At 47.4% G+C, this 15,370-nt stretch overlaps 1 protein-coding gene across 1 annotated transcript in view; it reads right to left on the minus strand.

Moving 5' to 3' along the window:
- The window catches only part of LOC137300197 (microtubule-associated protein tau-like), a 179,190-nt gene extending 168,199 nt beyond the window's left edge, over positions 1-10,991 (minus strand). The window contains exon 1 of the mRNA XM_067969279.1: positions 10,888-10,991. The gene's annotated coding sequence lies outside the window, so the exon portion shown is untranslated. The remainder of the gene's footprint in view (positions 1-10,887) is intronic.
- Between the last annotated feature and the right edge of the window lie 4,379 nt (positions 10,992-15,370).

Below are 15,370 nucleotides of genomic sequence, written 5' to 3' on the forward strand. Positions count from 1 at the left end.
CTTCACAACCTTATCTACCTGTGCTGCCACCTTCAGGGACCTGTGCACATGCACTCCAAGGTCTCTCACTTCCTCTACCCCTCTCAATATATTCCCGTTTACTGCGTATTCCCTTTTACTGTTTGCCCTCCCTAAGTGCATTACCTCACACTTCTCCGGGTTGAACTCCATTTGCCACTTTTCCGCCCACTCCACCAACCCATTGATATCTTCTTGGAGTCTACAGCTATCCTCTTCATTATCAACTACACGGCCAATTTTTGTTTCGTCTGCAAATTTGCCAATCATGCCCCTTACATTCAAGTCCAAATCATTAATATATACCACAAACAGCAAGGGACCCAACACTGAGCCCTGTGGCACACCACTGGAAACGGATTTCCATTCGCAAAGACATCCATCGACTTTTACCCTTTGTTTCCTGTCACTGAGCCAATTTTGGATCCAATTCACCACATTTCCCTGTATCCCATGGGCTTTTACCTTTCTGACCAGTCTGCCATGTGGGACCTTGTCAAATGTCTTACTAAAATCCATATAGACAACATCCACTGCACTACCCTCATCAATCCTCCTTGTCACTTCCTCAAAGAATTCAATCAGATTTGTAAAGCATGACCTTCCCTGAACAAATCCATGCTGACTATCCCTGGTTAAACCATGCCTTTCCAAGTGACAGTTTATCGGATATCTCAGTATTGATTCTAATACTTTGTCCACCACCGAGGTAAGACTGACCGGCCTATAATTGTTCCCCTGAAGTGATATTATATAACATATACAAGAGTGTTATATCTAGTAACACATGGTATGTTATTATATAATATTTATACTGGAACGTTATATCGTTCAACACACGGTGAGTTATTAAATAATATATACAGTAGTTTTATATCATGTAAAAAGCAATGTTTTATTATATAATATATGCAGGAGTGTTATACCCAGTAACACACGGTGTGTTATTATATAATATATATACAGGGGAGTTATACCCAGTAACACATGGTGTGTTATTATATAATATATATACAGGGGAGTTATACCCAGTAACACATGGTATGTTATTATATAATATATATATATATACAGGGGTATTATAGCCAGTAACACATGGTGTCTTATTATATAATTTATATACAGGAGTGTTATACCCAGTAACAGATGGTATGTTATTATATAATACACAGGAGCGTTATACCCAGTAACACACGGTGAGTTATTATATAATATATATACAGGGGTGTTAAACGCAGTAACACACGGTGTGTTATTATATAATATATATACAGGAGTGTTATACCCAGTAACACACGGTGTATTATTATATAATATATATACAAGAGCGTTATACCCACTAACACACGGTGAGTTATTAAATAATATGTACAGTAGTTTTATATCCTGTAAAAAATTGTGTTTTATTATATAATAAATGCAGGAGTGTAGAACCCAGTAACACACAGTGTGTTATTATATAATATATATATACAGGAGTGTTATACCCAGTAACACACGGTGAGTTATTATATAATATATATACAGGAGCGTTACACCCAGTAACACATGGTGTGTTATTATATAATATATATACAGGAGTGTTGTACCTAGTAACACATGGTGTGTTATAATATAATACATACAGGGGTGTTATAACCAGTAACACACGGTGTGTTATTATACAATATTTACGGGGGTGTTATACCCAGTAACACACCGTGTGTTATTATATAACATATATATACAGGAGTGTTATACCCAGTAACACATGGTGAGTTATTATATAATATATATTCAGGAGTGTTATACCCAGTAACAGATGGTATGTTATTATATAATATTTACAGGGGTGTTATACCCAGTAACACATGGTGTGTTATTATATAATATATATACAGGAGTGTTGTACCTAGTAACACACCGTGTGTTATTATATAATATTTACAGGGGTGTTATACCCAGTAACACACAGTGTGTTATTATATAATATATACAGGAGTGTTATACCCGGTAACACACGGTGTGTTATTATATAATATTTACAGGGGTGTTATACCCAGTAACACACAGTGTGTTATTATATAATATATACAGGAGTGTTATACCCAGTAACACACGGTGAGTTATTATACAATATATATACAGGAGTGTTATACCCAGTAACACACGGTGAGTTATTATACAATATATATACAGGAGTGTTATACCCAGTAACACATGGTGTGTTATTATATAATATATAAACAGGAGTGTTGTACCTAGTAACACACGGTGTGTTATAATATAATATATACAGGGGTGTTATACCCAGTAACACACGGTATGTTAGTATTTAATATATACAGGAGTGTTATACCCAGTAACACACGGTGTATTATTATTTAATATATACAGGAGTGTTATACCCAGTAACACACGGTGTATTATTATAATATATATACAGGATTGTTATACCCAGTAACACTCGGTATGTTATTATATAATATATACAGGAGTGTGATATATCAGTGTGTGAATGACGCTCGCCTTTATTAATGTGCAAATCGTCCACCAATTTGTGGCGAGGAAGGGATACCCTGTGAATTGCGAGTTGCCACAAGTTGTTTGACAGTTTGCTCCCCTCCATTGTTAGCTTCGCGAAAACGGCATCGCGCCCTCAACCTCCCCATGAGTTTCATGAAGTTGCTTCAGCAGCACGTTAATTTCCCATTAAACTCACCACAGAAAGTTCAGATTAGTAATCAATAGCATTAAGTCCCCTTTTAATGACGAGATCATTATTAATGACTCCAATCAACCTCTCTGACCCAGAAAGTGAACATTTAAAGTTTGGAGCTCCAAGTTGCCCTGTTTCTCTCACTGTGACATTATCACCTTGCACTGTCAGCAACTTGCCACCCAAAAAATTTAAAACCTAAACATGCAGTGACAAGTCTAACTAATGGCAGACACCGCTGGACGCCCTGCTACGGAAAATGAAAGAGATCTGAGGGTCCTGATTGATAATAAATTGAAGCTCGGTGACAGTGAGTGAAGCAAATCAGATGTTGAAATGGAGTAATAGGTCAATATTGTGCTGAAATAGTGAGGTAATCCTGCCACTTTATAAATCATTGGTGTGACTGCACTGTGTACAGTTCTGATCACCACAGTACAAAAAGGATATTACAGTTATTGAAAGGATAGAGAAGACCAGAGTGATTGAGGTGGCGGAGGGATTGGATTATGAGGAGTGAAGATGTAAATTGGGAATGTTCTCACTGGCCAATGTTGAGAGGTGATCTGGTTGCTGTTTTCGGATTGTAAACGGACTGGATAATAGCCAATATGACATGCTGCTTCACCTTGTCCAGAACACTCGATCCAGAGGGCACTTGAAGGGGGGAAATTCAAAACTAATCTGCAGAAACATTGGGCTCGATACTAACCCCCTCTCGATGGATGGGAGATGGTCGGGGGAAATGTTAAAAATTAAAAATCGTGAATTGCATCACCAACCTGCCGTATACGGTCCTGCCGCCATGTTACGGCGGTGGGTTTCGATCCTGGCAAGTCTCCTGTCGTGGAGAGGAGGGACACTTCATTATCACATTTAAATCAGGCTCCCACACTGCAATTTGGAACCTGATTTAAATTTAACGCTGGCCACTCGGGTTTCCCAGGGCTCGGGAAACCCGGCAGTGAAAGGGAGGCGGGAGCTGCTGGCTGCAGCAGATTAAAGCTTTTTACTGCACTCCTTGTAGGCCAAGAGGAGCAGGAGTGCTCCCTCCGGACCCTTGAGCAAACCTTCTGCCCACCGCGGCCTCTCCTCGGTGCCCCGCGATCGGCCGACCTCACACCCCTCCTCCATGCCCCGATCTCTCCCACCCACTCTCCCGATTGCTAGGCCGTGACCTTCCCCCCCCCCCCAAACCCCTGACCTTTCCCGATTGTCCCCAATGGTCCCCGGCTGTGGCCTTCTGCCACTGGCTTTTCCACCCAGCAGCAGGACAGCCTCTCAATCTGGCCGGCTGCTTGACGGGACACGGAAGAAGAAAATAATAATGAGGTTAAAATCAGCAGTACCTCAGCATTCCAGGGAATTCTGGATCTCCCCCCCCCCGTTACTGCACTGCCCTGCTCCCTCCCCACCTCCCCGTAAATATCGGGGCCCTTGGGCTCGATTTTCAAAGGGCGTTGGGATGGCAGCGGGATTGGGGGGGGGGGTCAAAGGGTGCGCGGGTAACCTGACTAATAAAATCTTACCGTTCCCCACACGATCGCGAGTTGATTGGTGGCCCTTAACGGGTCTTCCGGGTTTGCCGTCTGAAAGCTGCGCAGTGGACGGACTGAGCACCCATATCACAGGCTGTCAGCTGGAGGAGCTCTATATAAAGGGCCATTGATCCAATGGCTTTTGCTGCAGCAAAGACCCAGAAACCACAATATGGAGCATCACAGGGGCAAGACTGCTCCAAGATTCAGTGATGTCTCACTGCAGCAGCTACTGGACGGGGTCAGGAGGAGGGAGGTGTTTTACCCTGAGGACAGGAGGAAGTGGCCTGTCTCTGCCACCAAGAAGGCCTGGCTCGAGGAGGTCACCAACAGCAGCAACATCTCCCGCACCTGGATCCAGTGCAGGAAGCGCTTCAATGACCTAACTAGGTCAGTCAAAGTGAGTACACTTACTCATTCTCCTACACTCCGTCTTCCACATCACCGCCCCCACCCCACAACTCATTCTGCACTGCCAACACTACTCTATCACATCACTCCTCACACCCACTTAAGGCTCATCCTCAACTTACCTTCACTTCCTCACCTCCCCCTTACTCACCCCACCACTACCACTCACCCCAATCCTCATCCAATGTGATGTCTCTGTCTCATACTCACCCTCTGATGCATCTCTTTCACGGTCAGCCTCACCCAAAGCAATGCATTCATTGGTTGACCACTTCACCCTCACTCACTCACACGTCTGTACTTTCTCCCCTTATAGGAGAAGAGAGCGCAAAATGCACGGGAGAGGGCGAGGACTAGAGGGGGGGCCGCAGCAAACAGTGGTCCTCACAGACGTGGAGCAGGAGGCCCTGGAGATCAGCCGCACCCTCGAGTGTCTGTCCGTCGGGGACACCAAGACTGGCACCTCACAAACGTCTGGTGACACAACTTTAACATTCATCACACACAACATGAATTGATGTTAATAATGATTGCCATGTTAAACACCTCAGTATGCTCATCGCAACATGACACATCTGTGATGATGCTTAATATTGCCTTCTGTTCTCTTACAGGGCCTTCAATGACCACAATGATGGCAGAGGGCGATTCCTCAGAGGAGCTCCCAGCCTCTGACGGGGCACTGTCACATCTGAGTGAGCCATCCACCAGCGCAGATACACACACCTCGGTGGGTCCTATTAGTCAGTTAGTTGGGTTCGCACCTAGTGAGTCACCACACATGTGAGCACGAGCAGACAATGGTGGCAGGGGCAGCTGTGGAGAGTCCGTGTCGGTGGGCGCACTCCTCTCCAGGCTCTGCTCAGCTGGACACAGATGCTGAACCCCGGGGGCCATCCTTTAAAAGGAGAATGATCGAGGGGCAGCAGCACATTTGCGAGGTGCTGGAACAGGTGCCATGCGCACTCTCCACAATCGCGCAGAGGATGGAGGAGTCCAACTCCTGCATGAGTGGAATGGTGGCACAGGTACAGGAGGGAATCTCTGATACTGTCACAGGGACGAGAGGGCATCTCTGAGATACTGTCACAGGGACGTGAACAACTCTCTGAGATAGTGTCGCAGGTAAGTGCGGGAATGTCTGCGATGCAGAGAATGGCAGCCTCTGTTGAGCTTCAAGCACGGCTCACAAATGAGTCCATTCAGGCCCTGATAACGGCCGTTCGGACTCAGGGTGAGCAACATTCTGCCGCCTTAAACAGGCAGGCAGATACTTTACAACTGGGCTTCCAAGACCTCACACATGTCCATCACACTGTTGTCCAGCAGGGTGGTAGGAGTGATGTGGGCCTGGCCCAGGGGAGGGATGATGGTGAAAGGGGACATGGAAGTGGGGAAGCCGCTCAAAGCGCTCCCACGTCTCACCCGTTGCCTCCCTCTCAACCAGTACCCACAATGCTGCCTCCTCTCCAGGTGGCCGAGTCTGCCCCTGCACAGGTGCAGGTGGAGCAGTCTTTGGAGGGACCCTCACGGGCTCCGAAACCCAGAGGGCGTCGGCCCAAAGCATCTAATCGGTCAGGGCATGAACAAGAGCAACCTGCCACTACCTCTGCTGCAGACACAGGGGAAGCACCAGGTAGAAGCGGTAGGAAGAGAAAGGCGAAGGATTTGTGATCACGAAGGGGATGCACAAGGGGGTCTGACACACTGTCATGTTTTTCATTTATATTTGGTTTTTGATAAACTCACATTAAATGTTATCATTCTCACCACTACTGCCACATCGTGCCCATTCTTGACTGGCTTTTGTGATAGGGCCCTTTCATGAGGTTCACCATGAACAGTGAGACTTGATGCCACCCATTGGGTCACTCTACAGTGGGTGTATGTGGAGTTACAGGACTGTTTTCTGCAGGGAGGGGTAGGGCTGGTGTGGCCGCTGCTCTGTCCAGGTGGTGAGGACTGGACTCTTCTCACTGTCTGATGTTAGGAGAACCGTTCACATATCAGTGACTCCCTGTCCTCACGAGCAGCAGGTGAGCCGCTGCCCTGCCCATGGGTTGCTCCTCCTCTGCCTCCTCCTCCTCCTCCTCCTCAATGTGGGTTGCAGATGTGGACGGGGCCTCCTCCTGTGGCACCCCACTCTGTTGTACCATATTGTGCAGGGCACAACACACGACTATAATGTGTCCCACTCTGTCTGGTGCGTATTGAAGCTCTCCCCCAGAATGATCAAGACACTTAAATCGCATCTTGAGCTGCCCTATAGCATGTTCAATTGTAGACCTGGTGGCGATGTGGCTGTCGTTATATCGACGTTGTTGCTCGGTGATGGGGTTCCTCAGAGGTGTCATGACCCACATGTGCAGGGGATATCCCTTGTCCCCGAGGAGCCAGTCCTTAAGGGTGTTCGGTGCGTGGAAGAGGGGTTGATGTTGGATTTCCAGAGGATGAAGGAATCATGGCAGCTGCCAGGGTATCTGGGGCACACGTGAAGGAATCTCTTGCGGTGGTCACAAATGAGCTGAGTGTTGATGGAGTGATAGCCCTTCCTGTTGATGAACAGTCCTGGCTCGTGTGGAGGTGCTCGTATTGCTATATGGGTGCAATCAATTACACCCTGCACCCGTGGGAAGCCAGACACAGCGTGGAATCCCACTGCCCTCTCCGTCTGGCTGAGGTCGTCCATGGGGAAGTTGATTTAGTGCGAGGCCCTGTGAAACAAGCCGTCGGTGACCTGCCTCATGCACTTGTGTATAGACGACAGAGACCCCGGCGATGTCCCCGGTGGCACCCTGGAATGATCCGGAGGTGAAGAAGTCGAGGGCAGTGGTGACTTTAACAGCGACAGGTAAGGAGGTGCTGCTTTGGCCCAGCCGGGAGCAGCTCGGCATGAAGGAGGCTGCAGATGTCTGCGACTACCTGGCAACTGACTCTGAGCCTCCGTATGCACTGCTCCTCAGAGAGGTCCAGGAAGCCGAGCCTCAGTCTGTAGACCCTGTTGCGAGGGTAGTGCCTCCTGCGACGTCGCTCTCTCTGTTGTTGCCCTCCGTGCTGTTGTGCAGGTGCCTGTGGTGCAGCACTGTGTTGTGGAGCTCCACGTGGCGGAGGTGGACAGCGTGCCTGGTGATGTCGCTCGTCCTCGGATGAAGTGATGAATGCAGCCATGGTGCCCCCCATCCTGACGGTGTGAGTTTGAGGGGGTCTGAAAAGTTGGTAAATATGGTATATTTACCAAAAAGTTGGTAAAGTTTGTCTGAGAGAACTGAGTGCCCTGCTGCAATAACTCACTTTTTATCTGTCAAACAGGGATTTAAACGTCCAAATGGCTGAAACACGTCTCCTAAACCATGGAGTGTTTCCCACAGCACGGGAAACATACTGAGGCTGAATGAAAATCGGTCCCCTGCCTCAATCACCAAGAAATTAACTCGTTCAAATACTTTAACTATCTAACTAACTGTCATCCCGCCGGCTTTAATTGCCGGTGGGACTTCCACATTTATGAGGCACGCACGCCCAGACTCGTTGGTGGGGAACCCGGAAGTCGGCGGGTTGGAGCTGGCTTTCTCACATCCTCAACACAAGTACATAAGACAGGTCACCGACAGCTTGTTCCACAGGGCCTCGCAATACGTCAACTTCCCCATGGACAACCTCAGCCAGACGGAAGGGGCAGTGGGATTCCACTCTGTATCTGGCTTCCCACGGGTGCAGGGTGTAATCGATTGCACCCATATAGCAATCCGAGCACCTCCACTCGAGCCAGGACTGTTCATCAACAGGAAGGGCTATCACTCCATCAACACTCAGCTCATCTGTGACCACCGCAAGAGATTCCTTCACGTGTGCCCCAGATTCCCTGGCAGCTGCCACGATTCCTTCATCCTCCGGGAGTCCAACATCCCGCCCCTCTTCCACGCACCCAACACCCGCAAGGGCCGGCTCCTCGGGGACAAGGGATATCCCGTGAACACATGGCTCATGACACCTCCGAGGAACCCCATCACCGAGCAACAGCGTCGATATAACCGATTTCCGGGGCCCCCACGCCCCCAATGCACCCGCACTTGGATTCTAAAATCGGGGCCATTATGTCAGTAAACGAGTGGTCAAACGATGAAATGGGCTCCTTAGGGAAACGGTGGAAGGAAATAGGAACATAGGAACAGGAGGAGGCCATTCAGCCCCTCGGGCCTGTTCCGCCATTCAATTAGATTGTGGCTGATCTGTACCTCAACCCTATTTACCCACCGTGGCTCCATATCCCTCGACACCCTTACCCAACAAAAATCTACCGATCTCAGTCTTGAAAGCTCCAATTGTTCCAGCATCCACAGCCTTTTGGGGGAGAGAGTTCCAGATTTCTACTACCCTTTGTGTAAAAAAGTGCTTCCTGATTTCACTCCGGAATGGCCTAATTCTAATTTGGAGATTATGTCCCCTTGTTCTTTATTCCTCCATCAGAGGAAATAGTTTCTCCGTATCGACCTTATCCAATCCTTTTACCATTTTAAACTCCGCGATTAGATCACCCGTCAATCTTCTAAACTCAAGGGAATACAAGACAAGTTTATGCAACCAATACAAGTCAGGAATGTGATGGAATACTCTCCACTTGCCTGGATGAGTGCAGCTCCAACAACACTCAAGAAGCTCGACACCATCCAGGACAAAGCAGCCCGCTTGATTGGCACCCCATCCACCACCATAAACATTCACTCCCTTCACTACTGGTGCACTGTGGCTGCAGTGTGTACCATCCACAGGATGCACTGCAGCAACTCGCCAAGGCTTCTTCGACAGCACCTCCCAAACCCGCGACCTCTACCACCTAGAAGGACAAGGGCAGCAGGCACATGGGAACAACAACACCTGCACATTCCCCTCCAAGTCACACACCATCCCGACTTGGAAATATATCGCCATTCCTTCATCGTCGCTGGGTCAAAATCGTGGAACTCCCTTCCTAACAGCACTGTGGGAGAACCTTCACCACATGGACTGCAGCGTTCAAGAAGGCGGCTCACCACCACCTTCTCAAGGGCAATTAGGGATGGGCAATAAATGCTGGCCTCGCCAGCGATGCCCACATCCCATGAATGAATAATAAAAACCTGTCCTCTTAATTTAACCCTCTAAGCCCCACTATCATTCTGGTGAATCTACACTGCACCCAGGTGGGGTCTGACCAAGGCTCTGTACAACTGAAGCATAACTTCCTCCTCTTTATGTTCCAGCCCCCTTGAGATAAAGGCCAACATTGCATTAGCCTCTTTGATTGCTTTTTGTACCTGTCTACTAGCTTTTGGTGGTTTGTGCACTTGGATTCCAAAATCTCTCTGTTCCTCTACAATTCCTACTTTCTCACGATTTAGAAAATACTCTGATCGATCTTTCTTAGGTCCAAAGTGGATGACCTCACATTTCCCCACATTGAACTCCTTTTGCCAAATTTTGCCCACTCACTTAATCTGTCTATGTCCTTTAGCAACGTCCTGCTCCCATCTACACTACTTACTGTCCCTCCTAACAGTGATTTTAACTTAGTGAATCACTAACTAACCTAGTTAATGTTGACTCATTCAAATGCAAATTAGATCGATTCCTTTCAGAAAATAACATTTTGGGATCCAGTATACAAGTAATTTGAGACATGACCTGTGGTGAGTGTGAGAGGCTCGGGAGGAACAGGTGACTCTGGGCCTGTGGTTCCCAAAGCTCTCCACCACTGGGGGTTTCCTCGCCTTGTGTCTGGGTCTGTTGTAGACTGATTAATAGAGATTGATTGCTCTGATTAGTCAACAGTTCCGTTATCGTTGTAACATAGGACAACCAGGGTGGTAGAAGGTGAGCCTTGGTCTTGTCTCGTCTAGAGTTTCCTATGTTCCTATGACTGTACAGATCAGAGTGTACAGACTGGAGGATTCAGACTGGAGGATTCAGACTGGAGGGTACAGGTTGGAGTGCACAGAGTGGAGTATACAGACTGGAATGTACAGCCGGAGTGTACAGATTGGAGGATACAGGTTGGAACGTACAGGTTGGAGTGTACAGAGCAGCTTTCTACCGCACTCTTTGAAAATGGAGGGTTCAAATTCAACAAAGATCATGAAGGGTTAGTTTTGTCTTTTGAATAAAGAAATTACAGGGTTAAATGCGACCCAGTTCCTCGCATTAGAACTTCATCAATTCTCATTTACTTAACAAGATGGCTCCTACCTTGCAACAGAGATCGCTCAATATCCGAACTGTCAAACCTTCACTGATGGATTTTGTCAACTCAGAGTCAACGGGTGACAGATAAAGACCATGAAACAGCCAGGGAGCTGACTCACTGACTGGGACCAAACCACGGAAACACAGCCAGTTATCTACTCCTGCCCTGCTGTAACTGAGTCACATGGTCTGCTTATCACAGACCACCAGCACATCCCACCCTCAGGATAGCAGTGAGACCGGCCAATACCAGCACAGTATCCATCAGCAGTAAAGAGCGAGAGGTTCAGCCTCCCTTTGAGGCTCAGTCCTCGGGCCAAAGCTTATTTCAGGGGGAATTATTTGTGTGGACTCTCACTCTCCCCAAGACGCCTGCTGTGTAGTTCGATGGAATAAGGGAAGATTAGCATAAATTAGAGCTCATGGGATTGGAGGTGGCCTTTTGACTTGGGTTGGAAATTGTTTGGGAGGTAGGAGAGAGGGTGGGGATAAAGGGAAGGTACTCTGACTGGCAGGAGGTGACGAGTGGTGTTCGCCAGGGATCTGTTCTGGGGCCTAAACTTTTCACTATATTTATTGATGACCTGGACGAAGTATATGCAGTTTTGCAGATGACACGAAGTTAGGAGGGACAGTAAGTAGTGCAGATAGCAGCAGGAAATTACAAAGGGACATGGACAGATTAAGTGAGTGGGCAAAACTATGACAAATGGAGTTCAATGTGGGCAAGTGTGAGGTCATCCACTTTGGACCCAAGAAAGACAACATTTAAAGCATTTTCTAAATGGTGAGAAACTAGGAGCTGCATAGATGCATGGAGATTTGGGAGTCCAAATACATGAATCATTAAAAGCTAGTTGACAGGTACAAAAAGCAGTCAAAAATTGGGACTAGCTTAGTGGTATAAACTGGGCGACATGGACATGTTGGGCCGAAGGGCCTGTTTCCATGTTGTAACTTCTATGATTCTATGATTCTAAAAAGGCTAATAGAATGTTGGCCTTTCTCTCAAGGGAACTGGAACCCCTGTGCTCGCTGACCTACATTGGCTCCTGGTCCGGCAACGCCTCAAATTCAAAATTCTCATCCTTGTTTTCCAATCCCCCCATGGTCTCGCCCCTCCCTATCTCTGTAACCTCCTCCAGCCTCACAACCCGCCGAGATCTCTGCGCTCCTCCAATTCTGGCCTCTTGTGCATCCCTAATTTTCTTCATCCCGCCATTGGCAGCCGTGCCTTCAGCAGCCTAGGCCCCGAGCTCTGGAATCCCTCCCTGAACCTCTCCGCCTCTCCCCCTCTCTGTCCACCTTTGAGATGCTCCTTAAAACTTACCTCTTTGACCAACCTTTTGGTCACCTGTCCTAATATCTCCTGAAGTGGCTCGGTGTCAAAGTTTGCCTGATTATGCTGCCACTTTGGGATGTTTTACAATGTTAAAAGTGCAAGTTGTTGTTGAATATAAAGGGGAGGGAATTATGCTTCAGTTGCATAAAGCCTTGGTTAGACCCCATCCAGAGTACTGTCGAAAGACTTGGGCACCGCACCTCAGGAAGGATATACTGGCCTTGGAAGGGTACAGTGAAGATTCACCAGAATCATACCAGTGCTAATTATGAGGACAGCTTGTATTCCCTTGAGTATAGAAGATTGAGGGGTGATCTGATCGAGGTGTTTAAAATGTTAAAAAGATTCGATGGGGTGGAGACAGAGAAACGATTTCATCTGGTGCGGTAATCCAGAACAAGGGGGAATAATCTTAAAATTAGAGCCAGGTCATTCAGGGGTGAAATGAGAAAACACTTTTTCACACAAAGAAAGCAGTCGAAATTTGGAAATTACTCCCCAAAAAGCAGTGGATGCGGGAACATAGGAGCTTTCAAGGCTGCGATCAATGGATTTTTGTTAGGTAACGGTGTCGAGGGACACGGAGCTAAGGTGGATCAATGGAGTTGAGGTGCAGATCAGCGATGATCTAATTGAATGGCGGAGCAGGCCCGAGGGGCTGAATGGCCGATGTTCCGAAGACAAAAACAAAAATTTACATTCATACAGCGCCGATAACGTAGTAAAACATCCCAAGATATCAGGCTCTGGAGCAGCGAGGACTCTGAGCAGGCCTGAGTGTCACAAGGCCTCAGTACTGAACCCAGAACAATGTTGGGTGAGTGAGTCACAGAAGGCAGGAGCGTTCATTGCAATGCTCTGATTCCCCACACACCTCACTGTAACACCACGATATACCCCACACCCCTCTTTGTAACACTCCGATATCCCCCACACCCCTCATTGTAACATTCTGAGATACCCCACACCCCTCATTGTAACATTCCGATATACCCCACACCCCTCATTGTAACATTCCGATACACCCCACACCCCTCATTGTAACATTCTGAGATACCCCACACCCCTCATTGTAACATTCCGATATACCCCACACCCCTCATTGTAACATTCTGAGATACCCCACACCCCTCATTGTAACACTCCGATATACCCCACACCCCTCATTGTAACATTCTGATACACCCCACACCCCTCATTGTAACATTCTGAGATACCCCACACCCCTCATTGTAACATTCCGATACACCCCACACCCCTCATTGTAACATTCCGATATACCCCACACCCCTCATTGTAACATTCCGATATATCCCACACCCCTCATTGTAACATTCCGATATACCCCACACCCCTCATTGTAACATTCTGAGATACCCCACACCCCTCATTGTAACATTCCGATATACCCCACACCCCTCATTGTAACATTCCGATATACCCCACACCCCTCATTGTAACATTCCGATACACCCCACACCCCTCATTGTAACATTTTGAGATACCCCACACCCCTCATTGTAACATTCCGATATACCCCACACCCCTCATTGTAACATTCTGAGATACCCCACACCCCTCATTGTAACACTCCGATATACCCCACACCCCTCATTGTAACATTCTGAGATACCCCACACCCCTCATTGTAACATTCCGATATACCCCACACCCCTCATTGTAACATTCTGAGATACCCCACACCCCTCATTTTAACACTCCGATATACCCCACACCCCTCATTGTAACATTCTGATATACCCCACACCCCTCATTGTAACATTCTGAGATACCCCACACCCCTCATTGTAACACTCCGATATACCCCACACCCCTCATTGTAACATTCTGATACACCCCACACCCCTCATTGTAACATTCCGATATACCCCACACCCCTCATTGTAACATTCTGAGATACCCCACACCCCTCATTGTAACATTCCGATATACCCCACACCCCTCATTGTAACATTCTGAGATACCCCACACCCCTCATTGTAACACTCCGATATACCCCACACCCCTCATTGTAACATTCTGATACACCCCACACCCCTCATTGTAACATTCTGAGATACCCCACACCCCTCATTGTAACATTCCGATACACCCCACACCCCTCATTGTAACATTCCGATATACCCCACACCCCTCATTGTAACATTCCGATATATCCCACACCCCTCATTGTAACATTCCGATATACCCCACACCCCTCATTGTAACATTCCGATATACCCCACACCCCTCATTGTAACATTCTGAGATACCCACACCCCTCATTGTAACATTCCGATATACCCCACACCCCTCATTGTAACATTCCGATATACCCCACACCCCTCATTGTAACATTCTGAGATACCCGCACCCCTCATTGTAACATTCCGATATACCCCACACCCCTCATTGTAACATTCTGAGATACCCACACCCCTCATTGTAACATTCTGATATACCCCACACCCCTCATTGTAACATTCTGAGATACCCACACCCCTCATTGTAACATTCCGATACACCCCACACCCCTCATTGTAACATTCCGATATACCCCACACCCCTCATTGTAACATTCTGATACACACCACACCCCTCATTGTAACATTCTGATACAGCCATTCCCCTCATTGTAACATTCCGATATATCCCACACCCCTCATTGTAACATTCCGATATACCCCACACCCCTCATTGTAACATTCCGATATACCCCACACCCCTCATTGTAACATTCTGATACAGCCATTCCCCTCATTGAAACATTCCGATATACCCCACACCCCTCATTGTAACATTCCGATACACCCCACACCCCTCATTGTAACATTCCGATATACCCCACACCCCTCATTGTAACATTCCGATACACCCCACACCCCTCATTGTAACATTCCGATACACCCCACACCCCTCATTGTAACATTCTGATACAGCCATTCCCCTCATTGTAACATTCCGATATACCCCACACCCCTCATTGTAACATTCCGATATACCCCACACCCCTCATTGTAACATTCCGATATACCCCACACCCCTCATTGTAACATTCTGATACACCCCACACCCCTCATTGTAACCTTCCAATATACCCCACACCCCTCATTGTAACATTCTGATACACCCCACACCCCTCAT

The sequence above is a fragment of the Heptranchias perlo genome, chromosome 30, assembly GCF_035084215.1.
Source record: "Heptranchias perlo isolate sHepPer1 chromosome 30, sHepPer1.hap1, whole genome shotgun sequence".
Classification (NCBI taxonomy): Eukaryota; Metazoa; Chordata; class Chondrichthyes; order Hexanchiformes; family Hexanchidae; genus Heptranchias; species Heptranchias perlo.